This window comes from Rhinopithecus bieti, unplaced genomic scaffold, assembly GCF_001698545.2.
Source record: "Rhinopithecus bieti isolate Rb0 unplaced genomic scaffold, ASM169854v2 scaffold_35842, whole genome shotgun sequence".
Lineage (NCBI taxonomy): Eukaryota > Metazoa > Chordata > Mammalia > Primates > Cercopithecidae > Rhinopithecus > Rhinopithecus bieti.
In genome coordinates this window covers 253,506-266,075 of record NW_016815323.1, presented here as the reverse complement: position 1 = coordinate 266,075, position 12,570 = coordinate 253,506, and positions in this window count along the sequence as shown.

Here is a 12,570-nt window from a genome sequence, read left to right as displayed (position 1 = left end):
CCAAGGGAAGACTAGCTTTCATGTCTTTTCCACTCTTGTGTATCTGCTACAGAGGTGTAACTTTTTTTTTTATGTTGTCTTTTATAGCAATCAGTTGCTTGCTTTTTCTCTGTAGTATTTCCATTTAAGTATATACTCCTAAAACTATAATTTACTTTTGCTAGTTTTTAAACTTTATATGAATAAAATAATGTTGAACAGGTTTTGTGTCTGACTCCTTGGTTCTACATTTTGGTTCTAATTTTGAGCTGTGATTTTTTTCTTTGTATGCTAACTAATTAATTGGCATACCTATATAGTATTTCATCAGGCGAGTATACAATAATTTGTTCATCTGCACTATTTATGGACATTTTATGATTTCTAATTGTCAGCTATTACAAACAAGGCTATCTGAACATTTGTTTACATGTATCAGGTACAGTATGAAAGAACTGCCACATACTCAGAGGTGGCAGTGCTAGTTAGTAAAGTGTTCAGATCTTATTAGGTAATGCCAAGCTGATAAACAAACGTAGACATTTATCAGTGGCTTACAAGCATTCTTGTCATTCAACACATTCACCAACACTTCCCATTGTCCATTTTTGTAATATTTAATTTTTGTCCATTTGGATTGGTATCTTGCATTACATTGCCTGTTCATGTTGCACTTTTGTGTCTGTCAAAAAGATTTTGAAGTCCTTGGTCAATTATTTCACTCTTTTTCTTCTTGAGTTTCTTAAAATTTTAAGGAATTATTTTCTATTAAAATACCAACGCCTTGTCTGATGTATGTGTTACAAATAGGTTTTCCATGCAGGTTTTCTTTCCACAATCTTTACTTGACTTTTAATGAAGAGATATTCCTAATTTTAATGCAGTAAAATGTATGATGTGCTTTTGTGTCTTGCTTAAAAAGTATTTACACACTGCAAGGTTATAAAGATGTTTTATTGTGCTATCCTATAACTATTATATTGTTTTCCTTTTCACATGAAGGATTATAATCCACCAGAATGAATTTTTATGTGTGATATGAGAAAAGAGTTTTTTTAATTTAAAAACTTAATTGTTGGACTAACCTTGACTTAGGCTAATGCAAGTTTTATAGATTTATGTTAACTTTCTTAACTGAATACTGCAAAATAGTGAACATGAATTATCGTTGTCTAACTTATTGTTTAATAATTGCACATTTTGCCTGATGTAAAATTTTAAAATAATGCTTAAAAAATAAAGCCAAGTAAATAAATAGCATTCATATGGCAATAAGACACTTGAATTTTGTATGGAGTCATTTTAATCACGTAACTAGGGTAATACGTATCTACACTTTTCAATCAAGTAACATTTAGATTTTGCTCACTTTAAGCCAGCATCAGTTGTCTTAATGACAGCATTCAGCACTCAAAAGGTTTCCAACTATTTTTCATAATATGATATTTGTATTTTAATCAATGCATTCAAATATTAAAATTATATTCTTCGAATACCCAAAATTTTAAATTATTGTATATGTAGAGTAGATCCATTTAGTGTTCTTATGAAATAAAAGAAAAGTAAAGCTTACAAAAATTTGCAAATTTGATAATGCACCACTGAAAATAACCTGATTTTACTTTATTTGGATTTACTAGTTAAATATGCTGATAAATATAATTTACTGGTAATTATTTTTTTTGAATGATGACTATATTGACCTTAATCTTGAGAAAGCAACCAATGCACAGGGTTTCAATTAAGTCCTGTGAACCATGACAGTAACTTTTTTTACATGTCACAAAAGTGTCTTTTTGGTATATTTGAACAGTAACTGTTAGTACGAATTGTTCTTATAGTCTCAAAATCTGAATCCATATTCAGTATCTGTTTTTCTTCACATATTGGGGAAAATTGAAATATAGCAGGTTGACGTAAATGTCTCAGTAGGATATACTGAAAATACACCTTAACCAAATTCCATACAAAATTCATAAAATATACTACAACAGAAAACAAATGGAAAATAAAATTTATTTTGTGGCCTTGCTTTTGCTTTGGTTTTAAGATTTAAGCATATTTACTTTAAAAGCTTGAATAGTAAAAGTAGCTGTGAAAAGTAGAAAATACTATAAATTCTTAAATAATTTTTTCCTCGCCGGGAACAGTGGCTCACATCTGTAATCCCAGCACTTTGGGAGGCCCAGGTGGACAGATCACGAGGTCAGGAGTTTGAGAACATCCTGGCCAACATGGTGAAACCCCATCTCTACTAAAATACAAAAAATTAGCCTGGTGTGGTGGTGCACACCTGTAGTCCCAGCTACTCGGGAGGCAGAGGCAGGGGAATCCCTTGAACCCAGCAGGCAGATATTGTAGTGAGCCGAGATTGCTCCACTGCACTCCAGCCTGGGCGACAAAGTGAGACTCTGTCTCAATAAGATAAAATAAAATAATAATATTTTTTCCTATTATTTTAATTAACAATGAAAGAAGTATACGTTATGTTTTTAATGTGCTACAATATGAATTTAAAAGTATGAGACTTTTAAAAGTATGAGACTTTTAAATAAGAAATTGCTTGAAAATATTGTTTGATATTGTTAAATGTAAGCACACAAATTAATATATGGGCTAACAAAGATAATTGGTCATCAGAAATATGTACCTATGAGAAGCTACTCCTTCAGTAAATACCAAATATCTTGAAAGACTTGCACTTTTCTAAAACTTAATAAGATCATTTGTAAACCATGTATTTTCTCAGTCATTGCTTTCCAAAACCTTGGGTAAAAGAATTTATCTTGTAGCTTAAGGCTTCATTTTATCAGTCAAATTAAAATAATCCATATCCAAGGTTAGCCAAAGTGTATACTTACATTTAAAACAATTGACTTCAACCAGTGAGATATTATAAATGTTTTAACATGCATCATGATTTCAGATAGTATCTATGTTCAACCAAACAAGGCATGAATTCCCTTGGGAATTCATGAAAGCATAGATTTGTGAATTCTCAATCAGTTCTGAACGATATTGGGTTCTAGACCCATATTTGATATCAACTGGATTTGTAATCTTCACCAAATTGTAGAATTTGCATAAACAATTTTGGCATAATAATTTTAAATCTTTTAAGTCTCAGTTTTTTTATCTGATAAATAAATAATGTCAGACAAGATCAAGGCTCAACAAACTAGGGGTCATTCGACAAATGAGGCCACAATCTATTTTTGTAGAAAAATGTTTTACTGTAACACTCTCTCATTGACATACAATTTATTACTGTGTTTACAAATGCACAGTTGAGTATTTGAAGTAGAGATCACATGGTGTAAGCTTTAAATAATTACTGTCTGCTCTTCAGAGAAAATATTACTGACCTCGGAGCTAAATGTTCTTTTAGGTTCCTTTCAATTATTGCATTTGTTAATAAATGCTATATAATATGGACAGGTACAAAATGTGAAAAGAAAAGACATATTTTGTTTTCTAAAATTCACCGATTTACCCTGTTAATCACAGATTCTAGTAGCATATTTTTTCCCAAATACTTAAAGCGGCTACTCAAAATGTAATTGTGTACATGCATACACATGATATTGTCCAATTTTATCTAATAGTAAAAGAATAATTAAGTAACCAAATAAATACAAAATAATCAGAACGACTGATTCATGACAAGATTGCCACAATTAGAGTTTTATAGCAAAGAAAGTACATTTCCTGGGAGAGCATCACTGTGCTTTGATAAGATTTTACAGAGTAATTTTATTTGTATTTATTCACCAAACCTAGATCAAGATTAGGTGGTCAATTATTGAACTACTTCCAAGAAGCAGAACTTGTCCTCAGTAATACTGTCTATTAACCAGTGAAAGTTATTTAAAAGTTCAGCAATGTTTATTGCAATATTGATAATACATTCCTGGCAAGTTTTAGAAATCAAATGTACTGTATAAATTACTTGCTTTAGAAAAACAATAACTGTAAAAAAAATTGAAGTGATGAACAACAATAAGTCTGTAATTGGAATTACAGTGTTTAAAAATAATAAGATAATAAAACCAAATTAACAAGAGGAAGAATAGACATAATCTTTTACATAAAACTGGCAGTAAAACTACTTTTACCTGTCTTTAGCTAATTTGGGAAATATCAGCTGAATATCCAATACATTGCAGCTGCCTTTTCTTTCAAGGTAATTCTTCGGTTCTATCTGGCTGTGATCGATGGCATTATTGTTCAGCAAATACGTCCACCTCCACTCCTATAGGTTGCCCTGATGTTGAGTTTGATCACATGACCTGCTTTGGCTAATGAAAATGGTTGTATGTGATCATTCTACCTCTGAGTAGTGGCTTTAAATGTGTTTCAATTCATGACTTTGCATTCCTCTTCCCCAAGAGAAGCATAATGTTCTATACCTACTGCTTACTTAACTGTGTTCCAGGAATGGATAATATGTGAAGTTCACTTGAATTTAGCCTTCACGTTAGAGTGGAGTTGCGACAGCTAGCCCTCAGACTTGTAGGCAAAAGTAAGAATTGTCTGTAGTAAGGCACTGAGATTTAGGAGTTTGTTGTTACACCGCATTATAAGTCAAAAGCCGGTTAATACAGCAGCCCTAGAAAAATGCTGACTCTATTCCTTTCATTTCTCCAGGAAAAGTTCTAGTATCACTTACAGAATTTGGAAAATTTTATAATATATAGAAACAGTAAAGAGAGCTCCATACCATAGAACAAAATGTTATTATATTTCTGGAAGTTCAGACTATTTTATTGGTTCACATCATGAGTAATAATTCAAAGTGTAGGTTTTGCATCATTCCATTTTTATATCACAGGTTATATTTAAATTTCATTCTTGGACAACCATTATATTTCAAAATAAATATATAGGTACTATTTTCAGTGGTTCAGTCGCTCAACTCTGCAACTTCACTATCGTCTGTATATTTGTTATATGCTTACCATGTCTTTGCTTCAGAGGCAACATGTCAAAAAACTAAAATAATAATATTTTTAATATTTTTCTTCATCTCTGTATGCCTTACCACTATTTAGAAAATTATTACTTCCAGAGTATTCGTTTTAAACAGATTTTAATGATGTAATTTTCACCTCATAAAATATGCTATATAGTTTATACTGCTTTGTTATAAAATATTTTTCTTATTATTTTGTCACTCTCTACACCCACTAAGAACGTTCTAGTCCTTCTGTGGGTCATTCAACATTTACCTGGGTTGGGGCTATTAAATGTGATAATAGGCAAAAAATGGTTAGCATGTTTGCTTACACTACCTGTGCCCAGTACATTTCATGATTTCTATTAGGTCTGGTCTACCTGCTCTGATTTAGATTTGTTCTCCCTCTCTCTCTCTGTCTTTCTTCTCTTCACATACATACACATGAATACACATCCATGTGTAAACAGTAAAGAAAAAGTTATGTTAAAAAGAATTTGCATTATTTCAATACGTTGGAATGGATTGCAGCAATACTAATCTCGAGTCAAAACAGATAGACTGAAGTTTATATAAGGAGTAATGCAATGAATAAGTACAAAAACAAATTTATAATTCCAAGCCACATCCCATTATCTAATTCACTACAGACAGGCTAACCTCTTTGGTTTGTGATTTTCTTATCTGTAACAACAACAAAAAAACTGGTTCAGATAATTGATTTAAGAAAATGCATAAATCATTTTCACAGAAAAGGCATGTGATACGTATTTGTTCTCGTAAATTTTGTTTTCATAATAAAATTACTTGCTATTTTAGACTTTATCTGCATAAAAAATTAGTGTAAATAAAACATAAAATAATAATTACAGTTTTAAACATTTTACATAAATTATTTTATTCGATTTTAACATAAACCTTCAAGATGCACAATAAATTATTATTCCCTTATTAAAATCAGGATACTACATCTTAAAGAAGGTAAATATCTTGGTCAAGATCAAGCTACAAAGAATATACATTACGGAAATGAATTTTAAAAACCCCAGTTTTCTTGCTACAAACCACAGGCTCTTTAATACATATACTACATTGACTCTTAAATTTTGTCCCATTATGTGTATTACAAAATGTTTTCAAACAAAATGGTCTCCACAATCCCCACAGTGAGTGGTCTTCACATTGCAATAATATAACGCTTACTCTTCATTCGCTGAAATTTTAACTCCAAGAAAAATTTCTGGGTAGAAAACTAGAACGATAAAATTATATAAAGATAAGCTGTCTGTTCCGTCCTATTATTTACCCTTCCTCTAAATAATTTTAGGTTCTTGAATGATGTCAAGGAAAATGCCACCAAACTGTGTTTGAACTCTGTGGGAGAAAATAATGAGTGGGTAGAGAAGAATCTAACAACTATAGTCTACTAGTCTGTTTCACACTGCTATAAAGAACTACCCGAGACTGGGTAATTCATGAAGAAAAGAGGTTTAATTGATTCGCAGCTCTGCAGGCTTTGCAAGAGGCATGGTTGGGAGGCCTCAGGAAACTTACAATCATGGGGGACGGCACAGGGGAAGCAATCATGTTTTACCACGTCAGAAGGTGAAGGGGAAGCAAGCACACCCTACCTTGGCGAAGCAGGAGAGAGAGTGAGGGGAGAGGTGCCTCATACCTTTCAACAACCAAATCTCATGAGAACTCACTCACTATTATGAGAACAGCAAGGGGGAAATCCGCTCCCATGACCCAATCATCTCCCACCAGGCCCCTCCTCCAACACTGGGGATTACAATTTGACATGAGATTTGGGTGGGAACACTAGATATACTTTATCACATAGTAACTTTGAGTTATACTGCATTGTTTATAGTGCATTCTTCAATGGCACTGATCAAAGCAGATGTAATGGAGGATCTGGTAACTTTAAAAAAGACATATATATATGTATATACACACACACACACGATATGCATATATCTACCATAAAGTATAATATATAATGCTTATAACATTGTTTTCCGTCACCAGATTCTCCATTCCTTCTGTCTATGTGTGTGTGCATGTGTGTATATTTGTATAAACACATGCATGTATATGTTTATGTACTTTAGGATTATAGTACATATAGGCATTTAGGCTTTGGGTATTATGGTAACGCAGACTGCACCATGATTGACTTCGAGGAATGATGAATCCTCATGAGGCCTACAGAGTGAGATAGGCAGTATGACTTCCATTAAACCAAAAGGTGTTTATTCCGTAGTATTGCATGAGGTGATGCCATGAAACAAAGGTGAGTTGTGAGTAAATATTTGGTAACACAATTTAACACTTAAAAAAATGCTAGCCTGCAAAGAGAAAAAAAAAAAAAAAAAAAAAAAAAAAAAAAAAAAAAAAAAAAAAAAAAAAAAAAACCTTAAAATACAGATATTGGAGAGGATTTGGGAAGAGAGGATTTGCTGAAAGCTGCTGCAACACTTTAATTCCTACTCTCCACCAGCCTAAACTCAGAAAATATGCAACCAGATTGGGATCCAGACTTTAAGGAACCCAAAAGCAACCGATAGGCTGAGGGGTGATGAGGGGAAAAGTTACCAAAAGCCAAGCAAATTCCTCTTTATCAAAGGCTTATAATGCATCTGGGATAGAGAGAATTCCTCTTTATCAAAGGCTTATAGGGCATCTGGGGTAGAGAGAAATGGTGTCTTTTCTCTAAATGAAGATTGACATGATTTTTAGAACACTTTTACATTCTGAATTGAAATGTGTTATTACTTAATGGGGCAATAGAATCATCCATTCAGTAAGAGTTAGGAGAAAATTCACAGGGCATGCTGACTTTTCATTCAAAGGAGGGTCATTATCACTGCATACACTTTAAAGAAAAGTGACAAAATAAAATCACCATTCCCTTACATCCCATGAGTCAGGCTAATTCAAAATTCTAGTTTCATAGTGTCTGTTTATTTGAAATTGATATCAGTACTAAGAATCTGTTAGAAATCATGAGGGTTATATTTCAATTCAATTTAATAATTATTTTATTATCCACAACATATAAAACAACAACATAATGTATCATCAGTGTGCACATATGAACAAGATGGAACACCTGAATTCTAACACGTTGCATTATGTAGGAGAGATAAGTACACCAAAATAAATTAACAGAAAATGAAAATGGAAACACCATAATGGTACAAAAATACTAAAACCAAATGATCTCAAACATAAATCATAGTAAGTTGGAAACACAAAGAGTTATTTTTATGGAAATAAAGAGTGAGGGCAGGAAATGCACCTGAAGCAGGAATTATTGAAGAGTAAGCAGGGTTTTGACAGGTAGTCCTGATGAGAGGACTAGAGATTCAAAACAGAGTGAGATACATAAGAAAGAAGTACTCAGAAATAAAATACAGAATACTTTCAAGAGGCATTGGGGACGTCAGTTTGAATAAGATTTCTTGGTGTCTGTAAGGGAAACTGAGATGTAACTATTAAAAATAAGAAGTCCATAGAGAGGGTGAAAATCCAGAAAACATAAAAAAGATCTCTTGAGACATTCTCAAATAATTTTAACTCAAGTATTCTTTAACTCAGTGGACATTAAGGATCAGTAATATGATCCACAGGAACTCAAGGGTAAAAATGATCATGCAGAATACAGCAAATATCAATTTGTTGGATCCTATAGGAAATAATAAGACAGGGGCACAGGCAATACATAATGAAACATACCTATGTACCGAGTGATAAAGAGAAAGGAGATAACACTGATGTAGTAAGTGTGAAAAGGATTAAAATTAAAATAATTAACATTTCATAGAAATTGAGAGGAAAGGAAAAAAAAGAAGTCAAATAATGTGAGCAAGAGTGGTTAAAAGTATAGTGGTACAGCTGAGGGAAATGGAGATGTCAGCAAGAAAACCAAGAAACTAGAAAATAATGAATGTGTGAGTTTTTTTTTTTTTTAACTTGATGGGCACGGATTATCAATAGAACACCCACATGGAGATGCTCGTCCTGTATTTAGACGTTCAGATACAAAGTTCCTTTTAGATATACAGACTTCAAACATTTACATCAAATTTAAAGAAGAGGACTTATACCTAGGTAAAATTCCAAGGAAAGAGAAAAGAGCAAAAATAAAACATTCTACATAAAGGAGACTGAACACGAAAGGTAGTGAAGCAGATGGAGAAAGAATATTCAGCAAGGAAGGGGGACAAAGATAATAGAGTGAAATGCAATCTAAGGAAGGAGATATTTTCAGGAGGAATACGATTCATAGTAGCAAATGTTTCCCAAAGAGCAAGAACAATAACTGTTTTTTAGATGAAACTATCATCAAAGACACTGAGAAAACTTTCTGTAATGCAGCGCTTCTCTAATTTTTCCTCTAGAGTAATACAAACCATACGGTAGCTCAAAAATGTACACACGAGGGAGAAAAAAAGAGAGAATCAAAGCACTTCTCGATTCAGAAATTGGCATCCCATGTCAGAGTATGTGTGTGTGTATATATACTTCAATATTAGCTCCTAATTTATTTATATTATACGAATAAAAGAATTAAATTACACTCCTTTCCTAACCTCCCATGATTCAATAGTCTAATTTTATAATTTTATTTTTAATGTCACTTCTTCATTTATACAATTTAACTTTCAGAGTGAAATTTTTGTTTTCTATACATCATCTAGTCTTTCCAACTGCCATATTTTGATTATATTATAATTCCTAGAGATGCTAGAAATTTATATCTGACCTATCCTAGTTAATATGCCAATTTATCTTTAATGAATTCTTTAATCTACCACATGAGCATATGGAAAGATGAGTATTGAATTTAAAAAAGAAAGTTGAGGTCACATTTCAGCTGCTACAATTAAAAAACTTGAACTAGAACAAAGTATATTAATTTCTATGATTTGTAAAGTCACTGAAATGGTAAAAAAACATACGTAATGCAGTTGACATGAGGGTGAAAAAAATGAAATTATAGCTGCAAAGCAAAAGCAAATTGTCTGACAGCCAATAAAATAACAAATAATGTTTATTGTGTTTATTGACAATTAGAATTATAATTGTCTTCATGATAATAGGAATTGTTGTCCTTGGTACAACCTTGAAAAAATGATGAACAAGTTGCTGCTATTCTCTTACTAAACATCTAGAAACTACGGAATAGCTCACATCTAGAAATTAACTCCTGAAAAGATTTCACATTTATTATTCGGCTGATTATCAGAAGTAGTTTAAGGTACAGAAATGACAGTATTACCTAAATTTAAAGAATACAAAACCAAATCACAAAGAGGTTTTCAACAGAAAGCTAGATATATAATACTCACTCTTGATTTCCCAGTTACATTCCATTATTTAAATACAATTCTTATGACAATAATACAGCATCATTGATTTTCTCCATTACATAAATTACACTACTCTAATATATAACCATCTATGCAAAATTTCAGCAAACTGACGCAGATACAAAAAAAAACACACACTGCAAACTCTCACTTATAAGTGGAAGCTGAATAATGAGAACACATAGACACAGGGAGGAGAACAACAGGCACTAGGGGATGGTGTGGGAGGAGGGAGAACACTAGAAAAAACAGCTAATGCATGCTGGGCTTAATACCCAGGTGATGGTTTGATGGGGGTAGCAAACCACCATGCCACACATTTATCTGTGTAACAAATCCGTGCATCCTGCATTGTACCCTGAAATTTAAAAAAAAAAAAAAATTAAGCATGAGGATCATTGTACAAAAGTAAGACAAATGCTATGAGTATCATCTTTTAGAATTACACATTTAGAGAAATGTAAAAGTCATGTTATTTAACTCCAAAATACTGTCAGGATATATGTGAGGGATTCTTCGTTTGCTTTGTTTTTTCACATTTATGTAATTTTTTTTTGTATTCCAGAATTTTAAGTAATAAATTTGAATTTATCAGAACAACTATACACTTTTAAGATTTTCAGCTATGACATATTTTCAAACTAAAGTGTATTCTCTGTGTTTTTGATTTTTTTTTTTTTAAGCAAAAGCTTTATTTACTTTTCCTGAGTATTGAAGATCACTCAGGTAAACCTGTTTTCTAAGCTGCCATGACACCTGTGTATGTGAATTGATCATGATTAGTAAATAGATAGTTTTAAATATGAGATACTTCATTGAGCTCCTGCTTTAATGAAGACCGAAGGTGTATAGCTTCATTTTCTAATAAACCTACATCAGGGCATACAAATTCAGGGAGCTGGTAATAATTTAAAATTAATTTATCATCAGGTTTTCTTAATAAACGTAGGTTATGCCAAAAGACCAAGAAAAAATCACAAGCAGGCACACACACACAGAGACACACACACTCACACACACACAACACACACACTTAAAAAAAATTAACCTAAGCTGGGGTGATAAATCTTTGCAAAGAAGTTACTGTATTTTCTATATTCACATTAATTTTTCTCCTCTTCATTTTATAACCTAACCATAGATAATGAGTAGTTGAGTGTGTAGATATGCAGATAAATCGATAGACAGAAATTTTATATAAGCTTAATTTCAACAATTTCATAAAATTTAATGTAAGATGCATTCACTAATAATTATAGCCATAGTTGGAATAATCTGCACTGTGAATAAGTCATGTAAGCAAATAATAAAGATATGGAGATACACAGATCATGTTTTGCTCATCCTGTTCCACTTATACAATTTTATAATATTAAAAAAATTAAATTGGAGACAGAAAAATATGTTACGAAAATATCAACCCCAGAACACCGGAAGAAATCTGTAAGATTATTTATTTAATCAAAGACATTTCACTTATTTAGTTAAAATGTGTCTAGTATACTCTTAGAAACATGGTAAAAACAAAAGTAGTTGATATTTATCATATTGCAGATTATTAAAACCAAGTTTATTTTTATTGGTATTGACAACAGTTGACCATTACCTTTGAGGCAATACAAATATGGATGTCTTTGTACTTATAAACATGAAAATAGATATTGTTCATGGTAGTTATTTTTTGTTGAGTTTTGTTTTTCTGTTCCTACCTGAACGTGATTTAAGATTGTATTTCTGGAGGGCGGAGCAAGATGGCCGAATAGGAACAGCTCCAGTCTCCAACTCCCAGCGCGAAGGACACAGAATACTGGTGATTTCTGCATTTTCAACTGAGGTACTGGGGTCATCTCACTGGGGAGTGCCGGACAATCCGTGCTGGTCAGCTGCTGTAGCCCGACCAGCAAGAGCTGAAGCAGGGTGAGGCATCGCCTCACCTGGGAAGCGCAAGGGGGAAGGGAATCCCTTTTCCTAGCCAGGGGAACTGAGACACACAACACCTGGAAAACTGGGTAATTCCCACCCCAATACTGCGCTTTAAGCAAACGGGCACACCAGGAGATTATACCCACACCTGGGCGGGAGGGTCCCACGGCCACGGAGCCTCCCTCATTGCTAGCACAGCAGTCTGCGATCTAACTGCAAGGCAGCAGCAAGGCTGGGGGAGGGGTGCCCACCATTGCTGAGGCTTAAGTAGGTAAACAAAGCCGCTGGGAAGCTCGAACTGGGTGGAGCTCACAGCAGCTCAAGGAAACCTGCCTG